We start from the raw sequence: 7,076 nt of genomic DNA on the forward strand, positions 1-7,076 counted from the left end.
CTTTTTTAAGTATTTTACATTTTTTTTTTTTTTTTTTTTTTTTACCTTAGTGTTATTTTTTTAAAATAATGTTATTTTTACGCCCAGGATTTGGTTCCTCTTCCAAAGCTACCTGGTTTAACAGCAGCAGCTGAGAATATGGCTGAAAGGATCAAACGAGTGCAGTCCGAAGTCCGAAACAACCTGGAAAAATCCAATGACAAATACAAGGCAGCAGCTGATAAACGTAAGTGAGCTAAAATATTTGAAGAAGATGACTTTAGTGATGATTTATTTGCGTAAGGGCCGTTTACCATACAGCAAGTTACTAAACCAATGATTTATTATGATATAAGACAGGTCTCGAATCCTAAATTCATTTCAGTCTATTTAATAGAAAATATTAGTTGAATCGATAAGATTGATTGAATTTTTTATTTTTATTTAATGGTTAAGAAATTGAATATTAAGAAATTGGTATTTTTTTATTATTTTTTAAAAAAATTTAAAACTGTGTAAAGAATTATTCAAAGAAAAGGATAAAAAAATTACAAGTCAATTTTCTTAATTTAATTAATTATTCTATATATTTGAGTCATTCAAACCTTAAGTACTATAACACTTCACTTTGTTTAATGCACGACCAATGTCATGCAAAAGATCTAGCTGCTTTCCCTCGAGCTGCACTAATGACATTATTGGCAATGAGAATGCTAGATAGAAGTTATTATAGTAGTGTATATTTTGTATTCATTATGTGACTATTTCTGGTTGATTGTTTCTAACAATCACTTGGAGAGATGTATGGTCTAGATAATACCACATCATGTGTATAAAATAGATGCTCATAATAGTAATTTTTATCTATATTTATTCTATTTGAAATGATTAAAAATGTTACTACTAATAAATTTTTATATTTAAAAAACATTAAAAAAATAAAACACACACAAAATTAAATTGAACTAACGGTAACTTTGAGGTCGCTAAATGAGGGGCGAAGTACGTAACATCATCCGGGAAAAATTGATCAAATAATTTTTAGTAAGATGTTTTTTTTTTTAGAAAAAATAATTTAGCTATTTTTATTATAAAGTAAATCTAACGTATCGTATAAAATCAAGTCAATTCGTAGATTTATTTTTATAGAATTTTTTTGTGACTGTAGCATTACTCTTGATTTTGTATGACAACTTTACAAGCTGCTTAGCGAAATGTAAAAAGATTGGAAGATGAGTTGAGATAATTTTAGATGAGTTGAATAAAATATTGTTAGAATATTATTTTTAAATATTATTATTTTATTGAGATTTGAAAAAGTTGAATTATTTATTATATTTTGTGTGAAAATTTAGAAAATTTGTAATGATAAGATTAAATGAGTTGAAATGGGTTTTCAATCCAAACCGGGGCTAAGTTCTCGTTTCGACACTTAACTTATCTGTGAATAGTAATAAAATTATTTGTAAATAGTACTGAAATAGTTTGAATAAATATGTTTTATTTGATTTTTATAAATGAGAGAGAAAATATTTAATAAAAATATTAGAATGTTAAAATATTATTTGAATATAATTTTTGTTTAAAAATTTGAAAAAAAAATATATTTTTCTAAGTTTTTTAAAAGTTGAAAAAATTAAAATGATTAGGAGGTAATGATTAAGTAAAAAAGATAAAAATTAAAAATTAAAAAATATTTTATATTTAAGTAATATTCAAAAAAAAAATATCTAAAAAGAGTTCTTCAATAGACAGTCATGTGAAGGAGTCATGATGCAGTCGCGTGTTGTTCAGAATTTGAAAAAAAAAAAGAAAAAAGAAAAAGAAAAATCGAAACGGAAGAAAAGAAACTAAACACACACAGTTCATTGAGAAAGAACACTGACATCCTTCGTCCAAAGCCTTTGTTAAGAGCATTTTTCAGGATTTTCGTGACAGTTGAAGATTTGTTGTTTGAGGAAAAAACGAGTTTCTCATTTTAGATTTCGGATAGGTATGTTCGAACTGACACTTGATATCTAACTATATTTTATCTCGCTTCGTTGGTTTCACTGGCATTCATGCTCTCATTTTTTTTCCTTCAGATGAGATTTCCATGGTAATGGGGTTCTTTGGTTTTTGGAAAACTGTAAATGCAATGGTCTTCAACCTTCATTTTTTTTTTTTTTTTTTTTTTTTTGTTTCCTTCAAATGAGATTTCCATAGTAGTGGGGTTTTTTTTTTTTGGTAAAGAAAACTCTAAAATGAAAAAGAAATTGACTTTCTTCTACCTAAACAAAGTTTCATTTGGAAGTTGGCTACCCATTTTTAATTTATCAATTATTTGAGGTCATATGCATAGGATAACATTCTGGCATATTAATGAAGAAATTACCATTACCAAAGAAAGGAAGATTATTTTTGTTTCATTGTTTCCTTCCACAGCCAGACAAGGATTTTGAGAAGTTTTAAAATTTAGTTCAACAACAAAGTTATACTTGGAGCCAGTTTCTACTATCGAGAAGGGTTTTTTTTTCTAATTCTTCCCAAACAATAAATATAGGACAGGAACAGAACAAAAGAGACCAGTAACATAGATCGTTCTGGGATGCATGTGAACTGGTAAATCATTTTTTTTTATTCATCATTATCCTTTTCTTGCTTGGATCCTAATTCTTCCGTCAATGGAAAAGTAGAAAAATATTGTTTTTGAAAATCTAAATGCAGTCGATTTGGAGGACGAATTTGCTCACAAATCCAACTAGCTCGTTAAATGAAACGGTTGGTTTTGCCTTACTTCACCTGACTGAATTTTGGGCGAGAGGGGGATAAAAATGAAATGATAAAAGACAGACCAACTATTCCTCTGGCTTCTACAACCTTCTTTTCAATAATGATAACGTCCTCTGCCTTCTTTATGATGGGGCTAAGGTTTCTAGTATATACTGGCCGGAACCATGGGTTTTGCGCTGGCAAGCCAAAAAGTTCGCGTACAACAATAGTAGAATCGCATTGCTTGATTCCTTTGGGAATTTTAGTTCTTCCGATAAATTTACATTTTCTACAGTCGACTAGAAGCAATTGCTGCATAGAAGATTGACACTTTATTACGATAGTAAGCCTCGATTGTACAGCTGGGACGAGGACGACGAGATGTAGGTTGTTTCATGGCAGGCCTTTCAGGTACCTTGTATTATTCACGGTGTTTGTGGGGCTAACAGTATATGCAGCTATGTTCCTGGTATTGGCAGAAATTGCTTGTGCCTTCTAGGATATAAGATGATGGTAAATCATACCGATTGGTCTCAAGGGTGTGAACCCGAATTTGATCTCTCTTTTGAGAAGAATGTGTTTTATTTTTTTGCAGCTATCCCATCTTTATTTTTTGCAGTTATGATTACAAATAAAGAAGAGGTGCAGGAGGGATTGTGCACAAAGGGGTGTTGGCAGACAATCGAGTTGGGATTTGGGGGAGGGAGACGAAAGGGAGATGAAAATGGAACTGTGAAGCTCTTGGTCTTGTTCTTCTTCTTCGTCTTTTTTTTTTTAGTAAAAATATCTCTGACAGCAACATGTGAACCAGTTTGTCCAAAAATTCGTTCGCCATGTCTATACCTAGACGAACTCTAATAATTATATCGGGTACTGCTAGGTGCCGACCAGTAGTGATCGTTAGGTGTCCCCTTAGGTTACATCTCATTTTTTTATTTTATTTTTTTATATTTTTTAAATTTTTTTAAATATTTTTAAAAAATAAAAAAATTATCAATACACTAATAATTATTTTCTTAATAATTAAGTAAAATAAATAAATAAAAATATGAGCGATATAAATGAGAGGACAAAATAAGGAAGAATATTATCATTTTCCTTTTATATTACGTGTCGATTATATATTTTATGTATTTTGATGTATTTTGTGAGTTCCATTTGATGTAATGAACAACTTTCATATTTACATTAAATTTTGTTTTTAAAATTAGGAGAGTTGGAAATGCACATGAATAATAGTTATAGATCTTAAATAATAATAATAATAATAATAATAATATGTGCAACTAAATTAATATACATTGAATCATTATGGAATAAATTGCATCTTTAAGAGAACTTAATGTCTAAATTTGATTGCGTTTTTTTGGTTTTTTTTAAATCTCTCCGTACTTTCCTTATATTTGTATGCTGTATAAAATATAAAATCCTTAAAAGTTGAAACACAAATCCGGCCGACGCAAAAGATCTAGCAACGGAGACCAATCCCAAATATGTACATGCATATTTTGTATAATATTCTTTGTGTCAAATACATGTAAAAATATAATAATACCATAGAATGAATTGTGTAAAAGTTGTGTACTTGTGAGTAAACTTGGACAAGCTTCAATGGTCAAACGAGTTATCCTATAACAGTAAGCAACGAATCTACATCAGTGTGTGAATATGAGTTAGTTATAGAATACATAAACGCACATTTCTCAAGAAAAATGATAGAGGTATTATCAGAAGCATTTTATTACAAGAGAAAAGCTACTTACAACAGACCTTGCACAACCTTATGCAACTGGCGCTCCTTTTGATGAGAAATTACTCCCAAACAGACTTCACGTGAATTATTCTAAGATTCGAAATGTGCGAAAAAGTCCCCAAGTCAACTACTTCACGGTTTCTAGTTTTTGTATATTAAGCAATCACTGCGAAAAACCAAAGCCCATCGCGCCTCTCTTGGTGCATGGTAGCTCTTCTTTAAGTCGCCCGTTGCATTCTTACTTGACCCAGCGCCATGGATCCTACCCGAGCTTTTTTTCGAGAATGTGAAGTGTCTGATAGTCAAGGTTACTTGTAACAAGATACCGTCTTCCAATTCTCTGCAAAACTTCGGCTTCGTTTCGTCTCTTTTTTGTTCTTTTGTTTCTTTTCGCTTATTTGGGGTCGTGCTGCAGTAGACATAGCGTTTGCTTTGCAAACCCTAGCGCGCATCTGTTTGTGCTCTTTCATTCTTCTTCTATTCTGTAAATACTAATGATAATGAATGAAGATGCAAGGCTTTCATGTGGACATTGCGTATACTGTGGGCTGCTTCTGTGAGTTGGAGATGAAGTGCACTTATACATAATGCAACTAAAATGAAAAAATAGACCACAGGAGGTTCTAATTGTGATTGCCAACGCAAGTTTCATGCACCAGACTTGCACTTAACATATTTGAAGCGCTTTTATGTTTTATACGTGTTATATAAAAAACAAATTGATGCCATGAAATAATTCAAGTGTTTTGTGCGAAGATGGAATGCGTTTGCTGAATTTGGCTGGGTACCTCCTTGCTTGATTGGTTCATGATTGGATGTATATGAATATTTTCATGCATTTGCTGAATTTGGCTGGGTACCTCATACTCGATTGCATGTGATAGTCCTATTTTGTGAGAGGTGATGGGTAGATACTGGGTTATAGGGTTCTTGATCACACGCAAAAGTTTCTCGCGCTAACCAACAACAGTAATACTTAGCTTTTGTAGCAGCTGCAACATGATACCGGCGAACTGCTTAAATGTCCTTGGAATACGAACATAGGGTTTAACTTCTATAAGGACACCTTTCTCAGCTCTCACATACACAGCTCGCAACCTTCCACTCTTATTAATTCGGCTATCCAAAATCATTAGCAGAGCCTGATGAACAATGTTAGGCCTGTAATCAGCAAGATTTTTGTTATTTTTTCGTAAGAAATTGGAATGGTCGTCCGAGTTCAAAAGCTGATAACTCTTTCCAACTTTTGCAACTTCTAAAAAAGCCTTTTCAAGAATGAAGATGAAACTGGATTTGTCAGCAATCTGCTGGTTTGGGGCAATCAGAATTCCTTGAAGTTCATTCACTACCTCTTTTTCTTTTCCTTCTTCTGCTTCTTCCTTGCTATTACTTGTTTTCTCTATCACATCTCTCTTTGCATCTTGCACGGGCTGTTCTGCTACTTGTTCTTCTCCTTCTTCTTCTCTGTCATATACCTCTTCCCTCTTCTTTCGCTTCTTCCCCTTCACCACATTGATCTGTACCATCCTTTCTTCTACTGCTTCCTACAAACCTCTGAGTCAGTGAGAGGGGAAGGATGAGAATGGACTGTGGAGAAGAAAGAAAGTTATTAGGGCAACCTTTTGAAGTTTTAATGGGCTCCCCCTCAGTAAGTATACTTATTGTGTCATTGTGCTGATAAAAATTATTCCTTGATCACTACTACTGAGAATATAGAGTTTGGAAAGGACAAAAAAAAAAAAAAAATCAGAGGGAGATGGAGTGGTGGTGCTGCCGTGTGTGGAGCAATGTAGCGTTTGGCAGTGGCTTGGGCTGCGCAGATTCAAACGGTGGTGGTGTTGGTTAACACCGAGAGGGAGTGCAGTGCTTTGAGTGGTTCTCAGCTTCGTCATGTGGATGCAGGTGCACAGTTGTGGAGTTGGGTGCACTGCATGGGGCCGCTCACAGCTTTGGTGGCAACGTGGAGTTGCGTTGTGCAGAGGTGAACAAGTGGAAGTGTTGGGCTTACAGAGGAGTTGACTAGGGGACAATTTTCTTTTTTGCACGTTTCGAATCCTAGACTAATTTACGTGAAGTCTATTTGGGGGTAAGTTCTCATCAAAAGGAGCGCCGGTTGCATAAGATTGCACAAGGCCGTTTGTAAGTAGCTTTTCTCTTATTACAATAATAATATATACAAAATACCTTAGGCACAAGCATATTGAACATTAGAAGCAAAAAAATAGAGGTCATGTTTACCCCTGTGGCAGGGTTGTACATCTCTATGGTTAGCTAAGTAGAACAAAAATTCCTATTTTGTAGGGGTGGATAGCAGGGGTTGGCTTGCCCCCCATCCTCCCCTCCACCGTGTGACGGGGAGGATTGCCCCGTCCGCCAGGGATGGGGGCGGGTGGCCCCCTCCCGTATCCGACACCCAAGACGGGGGCGGGGGCGAGATAAGGGTGACCCCCGCCCGGCCCCCGCTTCATATAATATATATAATATAAAAATAAATAAATAAAGTATGAAACGACGTCGTTTCATGCCTGGATTTTTACAAAACTTCATTGTTTCATCATTTGTTAAGATCCCCCTCCGGCGAGCCCTTTCTCTC

The 7,076-nt window shown here is 34.2% G+C and overlaps 1 pseudogene; it reads right to left on the bottom strand.

The window, feature by feature from the left end:
* Positions 1-5,220: 5,220 nt before the first annotated feature.
* Positions 5,221-6,021, bottom strand: LOC121239593 (annotated as a pseudogene).
* Between the last annotated feature and the right edge of the window lie 1,055 nt (positions 6,022-7,076).

Source organism: Juglans microcarpa x Juglans regia, chromosome 1D (genome assembly GCF_004785595.1).
Source record: "Juglans microcarpa x Juglans regia isolate MS1-56 chromosome 1D, Jm3101_v1.0, whole genome shotgun sequence".
Taxonomy (NCBI): Eukaryota; Viridiplantae; Streptophyta; class Magnoliopsida; order Fagales; family Juglandaceae; genus Juglans; species Juglans microcarpa x Juglans regia.